The sequence below is a fragment of the Zootermopsis nevadensis genome, unplaced genomic scaffold (assembly GCF_977971745.1).
Source record: "Zootermopsis nevadensis isolate Lab colony 2312 unplaced genomic scaffold, Znev_1.0 Znev_ptg000020l, whole genome shotgun sequence".
Lineage (NCBI taxonomy): Eukaryota > Metazoa > Arthropoda > Insecta > Blattodea > Termopsidae > Zootermopsis > Zootermopsis nevadensis.
In genome coordinates this window covers 5,688,198-5,703,630 of record NW_028259152.1, presented here as the reverse complement: position 1 = coordinate 5,703,630, position 15,433 = coordinate 5,688,198, and the positions used below count along the sequence as shown (strand labels likewise).

General features: G+C 40.5%; 1 protein-coding gene across 10 annotated transcripts in view; it reads left to right on the top strand.

Annotated features, from left to right (window-relative positions):
- Positions 1 to 15,433, top strand: part of LOC110827709 (protein bric-a-brac 1) — a 456,379-nt gene that overhangs the window by 264,395 nt on the left and 176,551 nt on the right. Inside the window, exon 1 of one of the 10 annotated variants that reach the window (XM_022059618.2) lies at positions 3,990 to 4,139. The exons of 8 other annotated variants lie outside the window; for them this stretch is intronic. The gene's annotated coding sequence lies outside the window, so the exon portion shown is untranslated. Of the gene's footprint in view, positions 1 to 3,989; positions 4,140 to 13,570; positions 13,633 to 15,433 lie in introns of those variants that run through there. One more of the 10 variants, XM_022059617.2, reaches the window with a different exon arrangement.

Here is a 15,433-nt window from a genome sequence, read left to right as displayed (position 1 = left end):
TATGAACCTGCCCTTTCATGACATTTGAATTGCCGCTACATCTTGCAGGCTTCTGACCGGCAGATGGGGATGTACATATTTATAGCTCGGTTATCGACAGTTTTGCTTGAAGTAAGCTTTTGTTGTGTGCGATACCGTCATATTTTGTCTCTGCAGTTAACAGCTTTTTGAGGTACGTGACAGATTTTCATCGAACTCTGTGTGCACATTACATAGTTTTATGCCATTCAGCCTTCACATTTTCAGTTCCTTGACGTCGCTACACCCGTGTGGCATCCTTGAGACAAGGAGGGGCGCGTGGGGCAATAGTGCTATGTTATCTAGGACCGAAAATATTAATTCCCTGTTGTCACTGATGTTGACCTCTTGAGGTCGAAACGCGTTTGGCACTAGTGTTACTTATAGTGTTAATAGTTTGATTGTTTGCTTATTTTATATTCTAATACACTACACGGTATGCAAAGTTTTAAGATTTTTGGAGTAGTTGCATTTCAATATCTATCAAATTTGCAGTTATCAGGATCCCTTTTTATCCATTACGCACTCATGTCAGAAGTGCGAATGCACTATGCAGTTTCTTTTGAGTAGAATTTGAACCAGTTGCGTATTTCGAAACAAAGGATTTAATCATGTGCCTCATTTGATGATAGACGTCAAAACAGTTTCACTGTTAGCAGCAACCTATCTCGTTTTGTTGAGTATATTCGAGTAGTATGTTTTATTTCTGGGGTGTATATCGTATTATTAATGAATTTATGTTTATGTTAGGCTTCACCGTGTTTGTGTTGGGCGGTCTGTTGACACTATTCTTAATGCTTGGAGTGGACATATGCATGCATGTGTGTACTATTTGTGGAATATGCAGCAGTGTGTGTGTGTGTGTGTGTGTGAATGTGAATGTAATGAGGCGAGGGGGGGGGCATACAGGTGTCGCTAACATGTCGTGTACATGTAGCCCTCACACGTCATTTCATGTGTTCTCAGTGCCACCCTCAACTGTGTGTGTATGTGTGGCGAGCTGCGGTAAATCGCATATAGAGCTGTTAGTGGAGATTTGAGGAGGGATGAGGAGGAGTTTAATCTGGTATTTTGTCGGCTTGATAATCAGTGATTGATATCCGCACGCATGCACGGTTCCGATCGGTGGGTGATGTGGTGTGTGCAGCTAACATAATGTGTGTGTGCTCTGGCACGGACCAAAAACCCGCACCAGATTTCGCTGCAACGTGAATATGGCTGTCGCCGTGTGCTTGTGTGTGTTTTGTGGACAATCCCTCAAATACACCGAGAGCTCGTACGATATTGATGGTTGACCAATATTGTATTACTATTCATAAACTATTCGTCGCATAAGCACTGCGCTTCAGTATACAGAATACTGGAGGAGTTACAGCGTGCCCTCAGAAGTACTGCTGCAGACATTACAGAGTGTGGGACTGTGGATGTGTGTGGTGACGTCAGTGTTGTAAGATTTGAGGTTTTCACAGCGGTGAGTATGAAGATTTCTGTCTTCTGGGTTGTTGCGCTGTGTAGTCTGGTCGATGGTAACCATCGTTTCAGAGGTAATACTGCCTCCATCATCAGGGCAATGAGTATGAAGATTTCTGTCTTCTGGGTTGTTGCGCTGTGTAGTCTGGTCGATGTTAACCAACGTTTCAGAGGCCATACTGCCTCCGTCATCAGGGCGATTCTTAGTATGAAGATTTCTGTCTTCTGGGTTGTTGCGTTGTGTAGTCTGGTCGATGTTTACCAACGTTTCAGAGGTCATACTGCCTCCATCATCAGGGCGATGAGTATGAAGATTTCTGTCTTCTGGGTTGTTGCGCTGTGTAGTCTGGTCGATGTTAACTAACCTTTCAGAGGTCATACTGCCTCCGTAGATTCATCGCCCTGATGACGGAGGCAAAAACCCAGAAGACAGAAATCTTCGACGTCAGTGTTCATCGCGAAATGAATTAGCCCGAAACATCAGTTGCCTTCACGGAGCAAAGCCCTTCTTGAGGGACTTTAATCGCTGTGCGTGACACACGCCTACATAAAACTGACAAGTACTGCAACATTGCAGTGTAACGGAAGCCTTTATTCAAAAGGCGCGTGCTTACTTCAGATGCTGCCTCCTTTATTTTGTAACTGATCGTGACTAGGCCTCCCTTTTATTGACTGCTCGGCCGCAAGGTTGTACATGAAGACAGTTCATTGAAAAAAGTCGTGGTGATTTATTAGCAGAACTGTAAGGGTGTAATCCGTGCCGAAATAGTTTCCACAATGTCCTTTGATTCTTTTCAGTCTGGATACTCGTGGCTGACAGAAGTTTACAATAACATACGCGACGCATGCATTGCGATAAATGCCGTTCGCATAAGACGAACAATCGATTGCAGACGATGTAAAAACATGTCTGTTTGTCTTCAACATTAGATAAATCCACGCGATCCTACTTCTTATTCACAAATGAAAACTGAGCTAATTGAAATCCAATTTAATTCGGCTACTTTCCACCGTTAATGCTGCTGTCATTGAAGTGCATGGACTTGGGTTGTAACAGTTTTTTCTTCTTCCTTATTTGTTTGTTTATCACAAATTGAACGTTTAAACAACAGCGTGCTCTCAAGTAGACTGCCTCGACTTTGCCTCTGTACTTTTTACAAACAAATCAATAACTGAAATGTTAGAATTTTTCTTCACCTGGTAATTTTAATGTCAAGTTACCTACTAACGTGTTATCTTGCTTAAACGACTTTAAATTTCTAAATTTACAATGTTTTCTTAATGTATTCCTTGAGCAACGTAAATTCATAGTGATGCGAGGCATTGAGAATTAGCTCTTAGCTGGTTGTGGGATCGACTCCTGGTTGAATCTCCTCTTATGTAGACGCCGTGTTTTTTCGAAGATCTTTTACCGTACCGTGCATCATTTTATGGCCTTATGTTAGTGGCGATAGTGTCTCCTACCTCACAAATCGTGCGACCGCCATGTTCGTATTACTGGTTGCAGGAAATTGAGAAGTATAATTTTACGAAAGCGTCCAGTGGCGTATCGTCCCTACCGAATTTAATCAAAATAGGTTGAGCTGTTTTCGAGTTGATTAAACGGGACAGACGGACGTATTGTCAGACTACATTTTTTGTTGTCTGTGTTTTATACAGTGTGTTTCAAAACTATGTCACCTTAACAAATATTCAAGTAGACGTACTGTCCACAGACCAGGAGAAAAGCCCTGCGGGGGGAAGTCTTTTCTGGGGCGGTGCAGGGGGAATGTTTCTTATCAGCTGGACTAGAGGGCTGCTATTGGTGGGAAGTGTGATACGTCAGAGTTTTACATTCCTACACACAGAATGAAAACATCAAGGAGTTAAGATCAGCGTGTAGTGAGTGCACCTCTAATGTGTTCTGTGGGTGTGGTGATAATATTCTAGATTAAATCATTGTGCCACTGTGAGGTAATCTTAAACCTATACCCATTAGAACACACGAAAGATTGTTGTCTATTGTTCGTTCAGTGGTTGTGGAACGAATGCTTTTAGGATCGGTCGTCACTCACCGCGAAATCTTGCGCATGCGCGTATATCGAATTCTCCTAAAAGGGGGTTTCTCCTGGTCTGTGGACTTGTAGTTGTGGTAGTAATAATAAATGGTAAAGACGAATCAAACTTAATACGGATGAGGCGAGAAGCTAAGTTTCTCATTGAAGCATGAATCAGTACTCCCTCTAGACGCAGGCTGCTGCTGTGTCCGTAACTGAAATTCCGCTTCATTGTTTGAATATGGGCCGGATGTGTATTGTATCACTAGAGGTACACACGTGGAATATTTGTGGTAAGAAATTGGTATTTGGCTGCTCCAAATGATGTTTGGTTGTTACAAGTAAATTGGATTTAGGAGTATGAATGTTTGTAATGCGTGTAACGTTTTCAAAACGCCGTGTAGTATGACAGTGATACTTCCTAGCGTAGGTCCGTGAGACAGAGGGACAATCTGTGAGTGGGACAGCCGAGGGAGGTCCCCTTCTCTGCAGAAAGTCCTGCTATACAGCGGTAACTGTACGCTACTACAGAAGGTAAACACCCGGATTGTGGAATACAAGGTTACCACTCAAATTCTAATGTCGAGGTGAAGGATGCATGGAACTCAGACACAGGTATAGTTTTGCTGTAAAAGTTTCTTCGTATTAATACGGACCATATCTTGTTTCTAATGCGTGAATGGAAGGACGGTAGATGAAAAGAAACATGTAGTTCTGAAATCTGACTGGTAACTAACTCGATATCAAAGTCCTTCTTGAGAAGATGATAGTTTGTCAACAGGTCAACAAATTCAAGTTCATTACCATACATAAGTGTCTAACAGTATAATCCTCTTGATCCAGTCAACACCTTCTTCTGTTTCTTTTGTATCCATTTTAATATTATGCTTGAACCTAGTTGTTCAGTTGTTGTCTTCTCGTTAGGTTTCCCTTTAAAGTTTTGTACAAATTTCTCATCCTTTTTTGTGTGCTGCATACCTCACCCATTACGTTCTCCCATTTTCCACCCAATTATTTTTGGTAGGGGGTGTACATTATGAGTCTCCTTACAGTGAAATTTCGTCCATTCTCCTGATGCTTACATGCTTCAGATTCAGATATTCTTATCAGAATCCAGTTACTAATCTTTGAAGTTTTCATGGGAGTTGAAATTTTGATTATGGCCTGTAGGTTATTACGCCGAGCAGTCTGCTCTATGAATCTATGTTCCTCCGTTGATGCGAGAGGCCAAGTTTCACAGCCATACAAAGGCACGCAAAATTCGTATACCTTTACATGAAGCCTGTTGTTTTTGCTGCAATTGAAACAAAACAAAACAAAATTGCGATTTTATAGATAAGTATTTCCGACTTGATATTCGACATAGCTATTTTTTAGGCTGTATTTGCAACCATTTCTTTATTTCCTCGGACTGTTTTGGTTGGATCTCCATAGGCGAGGGATGTTTGTATATAATATCGAACTTCGTATTATTGCTTGTCGCTGCCATTTTTTATTAATTTCTCTTCCTGTCGTGTTGGCGGTATCGTGATCCGTGGACCAATATGACATCGGCATTGTCAGTAAAGCCCGACAGTCTATAATTTCTTCATTCTCCTAGATCGACGACGTGATCAGCTACGAGCAGTCAAATGCTCTTATTGCTAACTAACAAAGGGGCATAAACATGAATAGAGGCAGACACGGAGAGCGTGTTAGTAATGCATCATAATCGCTAGTTCAATGGCCGACCGGCTGTTCTTGATAGGTGTTTCGCTTTCCTGCAAACATACCTCATCTTAACAAGAAAACTCGAAAACGCATGGCTTTTGCCTTCGTTTTCTATACAAAACGTTGCCAGTAGTCGGCGGTTGGTATGTTTTGGTTGAAGGAGACGACCCCCATTTCTGAAGGCATGTTGGGACAGAGCGGCTGCGGACAGCTGACGAAGGGTGATCCTCCCAAGCTCGGAGCTGGGCCTCGTTGTTTGAATCTGTACAAATAAAGTTTTTATGCTGAAGGATCTGTGACACGATGACGCAGAAGTTATGTTATGAAGTCAGGTTGCAGGAGTGATCTGAGTGGAAATTACGAGTTACAAACATATTGCGGGTGTTTGAGGACAATATTTGTATCTACGGAGGAAGAATACAAGAGTAGGATCACAGACGCAGCTTCATAATTTGCAATCTTAACAAAATATTATTAGGTAATTAAATTAAGGAGGATGAGATGGGTGAGAAATGTAGCACGCACAAGTTATGAGACACCTGTCGCTGCACAGTATTTGTCGGATAATCAGAAATGAAGGGACCGCTTTGGATACTAGGCGTAGATGAGAGGACATCATTTGAATGAATCTAGGAGGGTTTAGGATGTAGACTGAATTCGGTTAAAATGGCTTTTGTGAACACGGTAATGAATGTATTGATTCTTTTATTCCTAAAAGTTTAATTTTAATAGTCATAGCGGCATATGTCTTTCATAGTTAAGCCAATTTTTAATGGCTCAGCAATTCTTCTTAGTCTTAAATACTAATATCGATTAGTTGGTATGCAGGTTAGAGTTTTGCTTACTTCGTCTAGGTTTCGTTGTACGCTTTGTCTCCACAATTTCATGACACGTATTAAATATAGCAGCCTCTGTCTTAACTTTAATTTGTTCACAGTTTTCTATCTGAAATTATTACTGCATTTAGTGTTCCGAAACTTGTGTATTTGTGACACACCTTTGAAAGACGTATACAGACAGCAAGTACTAGCCGAATCAGACTACGATACAACAGTTTGCAGTCATGTGTTTGTAATTAAATGATGGTTCATTGTGCTCCACATGTCGTCCATATGTATGTATGTAACAGCTCGAGATCGGCTGAATGGACTATCTTGAAATTTTATATCGGAATGTTTACGAGAATTTGTCGGTCTATTTCAATTTTCTTTAATTCGGATAACGGCTGGCATTTCACATGAAGATCTGCATTCGTTCTTGCGCATAGAAGTGACTGTGTGGGCAATTGCCGCGGTCATTTGCAAAGATGAGATGCCTTGGAATTCAAGCGTGGGGAATCCCCCATCCGGAATATTCCCCCGCTATCCACAGGTCAAAAGTCATTCTGACGAACGTCACAATTGTTAGGTTATGAATACATTTACTAACATGTTCTTTTCTGCTTTCTTCTCATTTATTTTTACTCATTTATTTCCCATGACTAATAGATCTACTAATACATTTCAGATCTACGAATGCGTCACGTGTGCCTTAATTAATGGCGAATATGGTAGGCCACTTTGAATTACTCATATTAAATATGTGTAAATTTAATAGGTGGATACAAAATTTATCAATGCCCTATGTCAGAAGACAAGCCTACAAGAATTCCTTTTCCTTCCATTGTTGTTGTTGTGATAAGTGCCGGGCTGAAGGTAATCGCGAAATTATTTGTTTTGTTTCCCTTTTGTGTATAATTTGGGGCATTTTTAATCCCACAAATGAGTTTGAGGCAATGAAGGCGCCGCTTTAATTAACACACAAATCCATGAATATCACTTTAACTATTTACATGTTACAAATCCTGTATTGACGCTCCTAATTCCTTGGGGTCTCTTTTAAAACAAAACGAGAATAGCGGATGGAAATAAAACAGCAGTTCTTGGAAAAGCATTCTTATAGGGCTCTGATGAAATGCAAATATGTGATGAGTGTAACTTGTTAGTGCGATGCTCGTGAAATTTAAATTCGTAGTTATGTGGAGTTGTAGGCCAAACGAGTATGTATATTGTTTAATCGGAAGCAGAAATTAATAATGGCGGAAACTTTTGGACATTATTTTGCCTGAAGTTTTTCGTAGAATTCTATGAAACGATACATTGAAATTTAAGTATCGATCTCGTTTATTTTCGCATGAGTGTGTAACATTTGTATGAATTGTTGAAACTGTTCTATGACTGACAGATTCTTTTAGATACTGAGCAGGGGAAGAGTTTCGTTCCGCCGTTAACCAAGTACAAACATCGGCTCTAAAATGGAGTTTCAATTATTAAAGCTATTTCATCAGTTCCTTTGTTGCAGCGGTTTGTTTTAAAAATAGGGCTGAGTTGAGGATAATGTTTCAGTTGTCTTTTGCCTCTACTGAAATCAGTATTCAACTGATAAACCATTTTTTTTAAACGCCTGGACTTTATAAAATCGTTTCACTAGATTTATTAGTTATGATTCCGAGTAAAGATTTTCATTCACTTCACCATTGATGTAGAATAGACAGAGGAATTTGAATAGTTTAAATTCCTGCAGTGTTTTCCGAAGACTTTTCTAAGTAAATATGCACTTACCACAGATATTTATTTTATTTGCTCTATAGTCATTCTGTCATAAGATTTCGCGTCTTTGAGAGTGATATGAGAAATTATTTTTGGAGAATAAATTGTGTAATCAGCATTTTACCTTCTTACTTCATTTCTAGAGCTTGCTAGATGTATTTCGATGTGGTGATTAACAAAAATTGTTTTCTGTGTTTCTATTATTTCAAATTGCATTATGAGACCTCCAGGTCTGAGGCTAGCTGAACCCCATTTCTTCCTGATGGCAGAAGCAGAATCCAGCTTTCGAAACGTCGTAGTTTTACAGTTTTATAATTTAGACAGTGACAAAAGTTCTGTCAGCTAGGACAGTTGAATCCTCCGTAAACGTCCATCAGGCTACACTGCGTAACAGACCAGAAGATATCCATTTTGTTATAGTTTTTCATGCACATATTTGATGCACTGCGAACAGTTTAATAGAAAATCGATTGTTTACTTTTTTCATGCAAGCGTTTTGATTATTTTGAACCTACGCGATTTAAAATTAAATACTGATAGTAAGTTATAGACCTCCAGTACCAACTTTTTTCGAAGTACAGTCAGTAATTACTGAGACAACGTTCTTGTAGACATACTGGCGTTCGACCTCTCCAGCATTCATTCACTTTCTGGTGCTAGAGTCGAGTCTTGTATGTACCAAAATTTCGATCGGACGACCGAACAAAGCTTGCAGCTTAACTCGCTGAGCTGTATTTTAAAACAGCTATCAAGCAAGTATCATATCACTTCAGTTCAGCCATGTGGTCAGGAATAACGCGCTCCCTGTGCGTTCTGCTTTCTCGCCCCGGACTGCATTCAAGCGCTTTATTTGCTAGTACTGATCCAACGAATTAGCGTTACATTAACTGCCCATCACACCTAATGCAAACATGGCTTGCGGTTTCTCTCGCCTATCAAAACCTATACGGGCATATATGCTGCCCGTATACGTACATACAGTGTGCTGATCTGTTCTACATATATGCTATTCTCTCTGTTTGTTTATATATCGTGTATGAATAAGGCTGGACGCACGCAGTTGTACACGCGAAGGGCAATGTACTCCTGGTGCTGTTTTGGGTCTGAGTGGCAATGTTTATCATCCGATAACCTTCAGGTTTGTTATAACCTTCAACTGTCATCTTAGACTCAGGGAGGGGGAGGGGGGTTTCCAAGACTACAAAAAGACAATAGTTGCTATGAATACCATTAAAATTGCTAAAATGAGTTGTTGAAAAATAAACCTCATCGGTAAACATAAATGCTTATGAGAAACAGAATCGGCCGCCCCGGGCCCGTACTCAGGCATCACTCCAAAGAGAATCTTGTCTTATTAATAGCCTGTGCTTAAACAAACATAGAACTGGAAGTCTCAAGTTTTTTTTACGAAGTCTAGAAGTGTAAAACTGGTACATGGATATTTCGTATGGGACATACATTAATCCGACTTTGTTGTTTGAAGAAATCTGGTTAATGTTGTTTTATGGCGGACTTCACACAAATGGTGAGCAATACTCTTCTCCATGTCGCCAGTTTACTGCTTTCCAGACGCCCAGAAATACGCGTCTTATATGCTCTGCTGCCAGAGTCACGCTGTAAAAGCCACTTTCAGCAGTTAAATTACCCAATTTTATTGGTATTTTAACTAATCTCCCCGTGATTTGGATTCTTATCGATTACTGAAAGTAATTCAGAGTAATCGTGTGTGTTGTACTGGTGATAAATGAGCGTAGTAAACGAAAATGTTTAGTTTATAAAGGATGAAATAAAAACAAAGCATTCAACTATAAAGACGCACATTGCGTTGAACTGCGTGTGTTCTGATATTTGACTTTGGGAGGGACCTCAGGCATTTCAGTTATTCAAGCCAATATTCGGTTTCTTGCCCAATAATTAAAGTTTCTAGTGTTGCCAGCGATTGTTGTTACAGTCATGCTAGAGGAGCGAACTTTTTTTCAAAATTAAAGTATCTGTAGCTGGTGCTGTTAGCGTTCTAGCAGAGTTCGTGTCTGCAAGAAACAAGCTTCGAGGGCATAGGCCCAAAAGTCTCAAATCATTTAGGTCTGTAGTGTAGCACCCCGGTGTGTTGTGTTATTATAACCGTCCGTTCAGAATGGCCAATTAACGAACAGTGTGTGAAAAGTAACGTACAGGAAGGTCCAAGATACTGGTTTTATTCTGAAAATGTTACTCGGCTATTCCCACGGAAATAAAAGTCACTAATTTTCTTATAATAATTAACTACTGAAACCAAATCTACTGTAGCATTGCGCTTAGTAAGTAAAAATTGTCATACAGTTAATTCTGAAATGGAACAGATATGAAGGTCTAATTCTTGTTGCTTGAAGCAGAGGGAAGTGACTTATAGATCGCTAGTGTTTATGTCCGACATGTAGTCAGCGTCTCTTACCTTTGTACCGATGTTGGCCCTTTAGCTTACGCATTAAACCAGAATTACCCCCCCCCCCCCGGTTTATGAACATAGAGGTTAATAACTGCTGATTTTTCTGTTTCTATCAAATCGTTGTAGCTGACCAGCTTATTTCCCCCTGAAATATGCGAAATTACCCTCGAGGAGTAATAATTCCCAAGTTCAGAACCACCTTTGTAGAAAGTTTTAAAACATTTTGACACATTTTAGGGGACCTTCAGAATGTGTATGCTTGTCGTAAGGACAGGGTATTTTATCTAATACGTGTTTGTCCCAAGAGCAAGTAAATCTGTTAGTTGAAGCCTTAAGGTACAATTTGGCTGCACGCGACAGAGACGGAAGACGGACACATCGCAGCTTGTCGCCACACAATTTTGAGGTGACGACCGAGACATGCGGCAAAGTGTTTGTTTTCTTTGTTTTGTTGAGACATACGTGCACATATTCTGTGAAAAATGAGTACAAAAATTCTTCTAAAAAGGTTACTCGAAGAAGAAGAAGAAGATGTGTTGCTGTGTTATTTGTTGCGAAAGAAACAAAGAAAACCTATGAGTTCAATATTGAAAACCAGACGCGAAGAAGGATCTTTCTGTCGGTGGTCAGTGGTCGGTTTTCTGCTGCTAATTCTACCAATTGCTCATCTTGGTCACCAGTAAATTTAATTTCTGCCATTATTTTACTCAACAACACACGTGCTGCCTGAGCCCGTCGCGAGACACTACTGGTCCGAGAGCGGTCTCCTGTGCTTTGCCTCTGTCGCCTGTCTTTGTCTCGCGCTCGTAATTGTACTTCATACGATTGTACAGAGAGCAGACAGGAAGCGACCAGTCTCGGTCTCGTAACTCTGTCGCCTGCCTCGGTCGCTTGTCTCTGTCGCGTGCAGTCAAATTGTACCTTAAGTTTCAATTTCTTCATTGTCCTCCATTCGTCTGTTTCCATTACTGTTGATTCAGTAGCCTATTTAAGCGGCTCACACGGAAACTTCTTTTTCTTAGAAGGATTGTATCTCTTTAAGCATTGAAATGTTGGAAACACGCACAACACAGCGTCTCTTTCAGTAGTAGTACATCCGTGCACGTGCGATGCAAGAAAATGGCACAAATGGTGTGTGGCGGTTTCGCCCACAGTCGCTTCTCCTCCTTCCTGCTTCCACGACGAACCTCCCCAAGTTCGCTCGCCCCAGTACTACAACTACGAGCTTTTATAAATATTACAATAATTAAATATACAGCAGAACTCGTTAAAATTGCATGGGTCGGTTCCATTTTCCCTTTGCCGTGGGTTGGGTAGGCAGAGCCACCAGGGTTTGCGTAACCGATGAAATGAAATTTTCTACTATGATTTCATCTTTCCCCCCTTCTCATCTCGTTCTGTAACACTTTTAGCGCGGTATTTTTAATATTATTTCGGTACCATAGTTCTGCTACCGATGTTTTAGTTTTAAAAACCTTTTACGGAATGGCGTTTTGTTTTGCACAGTACACAGCGTTCTTCCTGCAGCGCAGTACAACACATTTATCTAGAGTGAATATTTTGTTTTAATGCAGTGAGTGCGTCCTATGCAGCCGCGCCCTGCCTTGCAGGCTGATAACTTTCGTTAATGGTAAACCACGTGATTTCGTGGCCAGATCCCTTTGTAGCTGTCGGTACAAATTTGCACTTAATGGAATAGTGAGTGATTCCTGAAGAAATACATGAATGTTAAGCGTTTTCCAAATTGGAAATTTTAGCAACTGCAATAATACGTACAAGTTATTTGTATGCTACGGTTGCTGCTACGAAATAGCATGTGAGTAATTTGGAGGCGGTCGTAAGTTATCAGCAGTAGGCCTAATACCAACGTTTTGATCTGTTGAACCGAAAATGCGAGTGATGTTCGACGGAACGGCCGTTGATAGCAAAAGAAAAATAAGACATCCACAATTTTTCATAAATGTGTCTCTTTCAATCGTTCCCAACACGCGGCCCGCCTGTGTATTTTGTGCGGCTCGCGTACGTTTTTGTAATAAAGTAGCGGTTTGTATAATAAAACATTGCTCTAGCATAATTTAAATATTTAATTTTAAGTACGTGACGAAACCAAATTTGTCAAAAAATTAATGAGTTTTTTGTGAAAAGTTCTTAATAAATTGCCACGAAGTTTTAATAAATTGTCACATACAACCCGATAAGAAAAGGCGAATGTGTCCCCAAGTTTTAATTGGTTGAGAATCTCTGGTCTAGACCTTCACAGTATTAATTTCATGTAACATTGAGGGAGGGGCCTCGACAGCTTTGCTCCTGAAAACGGTAACCACGTTGCCCATCTTTGGGTAAGAAGATGATTGGGCCCCAGAACCGTTCTGCGAGATTTTCGGGAGGGGGGGGGGGGCGAAAAATAAGAATCCTTTCCTGGCGAGAATTGCATCTATCTAAACATCTTCGGGTTGTAGGTCAGTATTTCTCGACTGTTTTCATAAACGTTAGACAAAATGCAGTGTAATAACTCACTCGCACCAATTTCTAAGACACAAAAATATGAACATAGCTGGACGGTGACATCAACAAAGGAACTGCATCACAAGACGATTAGGACACAGAGCTAGTCTGAGGAAGATGCCGCTGATATTACCTAATTTTGTGAGCTGTTGTTAAATTCGTAGAAACGCATTTGAATTCAGTAGGCAGTGATCTCCCTTCTTCCCCCCCCCCCCATATCCCAAAATTATCCTTTCCAGTTTGTTCTCAAGCACTCCCAGTCTGTGTTCTTCACGCAATAGATGATTAAACCGACTGGCAGCAAACATGTATCATATTTGAAGATGGTTGTGTTCTGGGTTGTAACGCCATGTAATTTGGTAGAAGTTTACCAACGTTTCAGAGGTACTTGCTGCCTCCATCATCAGAGCGATTCCTCAGCGCACTACAACCCAGAAGACAGACATCTTTATACTCTCCGCCGTCAGAACCTCAAATCTTACATGCCTCAGATTTAATCTACTGTTCTTCGTGAATATAATTTTGATTTGTGACTGTCGTTGCGAAATAGGTGCACTTGAAATCTGCCATAGTTTTGAAGTATTTAGTTTTTATTACTATTTATTGCGTTCTGGTGACGAGCATGGGGTAGCTATGTTTAGCCTTCTGTGTCATCTGTTTATAGACCAGTTTCGTTACTAGCGTTTGAGATTTTCTGTGTTTTCTTTGTAGTATTTATGTTTTCGCCCAATAAATTAACATCAACATAGGCCAGAAACTGCAGTCCCTCTTCCTACTGATTCTTCATGTCCGTAAAAGTCTTTGTAAAGAAACGTCTGTGCTGAATGTTTTTAAAGTCAGTTCCAGCCATAATTACGTACACAGTAGACGTTTAGAGAAGGTAAGCCAAGCGTACGATTTAGTGTATCTTGAGTTTAAATACGCAAAACCCGTTTTGTTTGTTTAATATTTATACGTAAAAGTGTTTCTATCATACCCAGGTTCTTAAGGTCTGCATAAACTTTGCGGAAGTAATGAAATTGTATATTTATTATTGCTGTCGTATGAATTCACATTCCTGTTGACCAGTGTTGTTATTTTCTGTCGTGGTGCCGCGTTCGTTATTAAATGTTTTCTGAGGAAAGAATCAGTCTTCACCATAAGTCGCTTTTGCACTAGGAAAATCTGTATTGATAGTATCACATCTCAACCAGAAACGGAGAGAGAATTGGACTAGGGGAACAGAAATGTATAATATTATATTTCTGCATATACGAATGTAGTTGGTCTGGATAATTTTTAGTGAAGTGGGTGACTGCAGGCTGATATTTCGGGTTTAGTTTCTGGCAGGGGCAGGGATTTTTCTCTGTTACTCTGCTTCCAGACCTGCCGTGGAGCATACTCGGCCCACTATGTTATGGTACCCGGATTAAGACGGCCGGAGCTGATGAGCTTGGATGGAGCTTTGCATCGCCTTCCCTATACGTCGTCGTAGGACATGGATGTTAGATTGTAACGTGTGCTGATTTTAAATGAAATATTAGGAACTAAATTTAACTGCACGAAGTCTCTCAGTTATGTGGTTTGATATTTCAACGCTCGCGAAATTTGTAAACGAGAAATGAGAAATAAAATACAGCGACACGTAGGATGCCAGGCTACAAGTGACGTATCATACATAAAGAAAATGGTGGGTCGATAAACACGGATTAAGTGTCGAAGTGACGAGCAGATTACTTTATGTCGAATGACGATTATGTTGCGCGTCAGGTTGATTGCAGTTTTTCCTCAGTGTCTCGTATATTGCCTGGAAATTCAATATAATGTAGGCGTACACACTATGTTGAGTGTAGTCATCTTCATACGTTCCTGCCGTGAATATTTTCTCCTGCATTCTCTGCAGAGTTCTGGATTATTTGTTTTTACAACTGTATAATATTTACATCTTGATTTTGAAAGGACACTCATGTAATCAATCCATTATATAAACAACTATTGCTGAGGGTCTGACAGCAGCTGCTGGAGCAGTGTGCAGGCTTGTGATGTTCCATGCCCATTTCCTCACCCCTCCTCTTCGAGCACAATGGAACCATTCTGTGACGTATTCAGAGTATGATTTGTTTCCTTACTTTATTGTATATAATAGAAACCTAACAATAAAATGTGTGGGCTGAAGTAAAATTATTTGCTGTCATGATGAACTCATTTCTTCGGTATATGTTATAAATTTCTTCCAATTTACGAGTCCGAAAGCTGACGTCTGAAGTATTTAGTGTCATGTAACTTATACATACCAGAAATGTACACTTTGAAGATAGCTGTCTTCTGGGTTGTTGCGACGTGTGTTCTGGTCAAAGTTTGCCGACGTTTCAGACGTCCTTACTGCCTCCATTATCAGGACAATAAGGACCTCTGAAGCACCAGACTGCACGGCGTTACAACCCAGAATTCAGCCATCTTCGTCCTCGCAGCCGCCAGAACTTCTGATCATGCATATGCCTTGTAGATTTTCATTTAAAGGACCCCCCTGCCCCCGCCCCCCTCTCTCTCTATGCAACATTCTCGTAGACGGCTGGAGCGTATCTGTGAGGCACGAGAAACGTGATATCCTCATTGCTGGATGTAAGCTGGCTTTTAAGAAAGAGGTCTTTTAGTATTCTGCGGCTGTAATTGAACAGTGATTGTACTCTCATTGGGTTTTC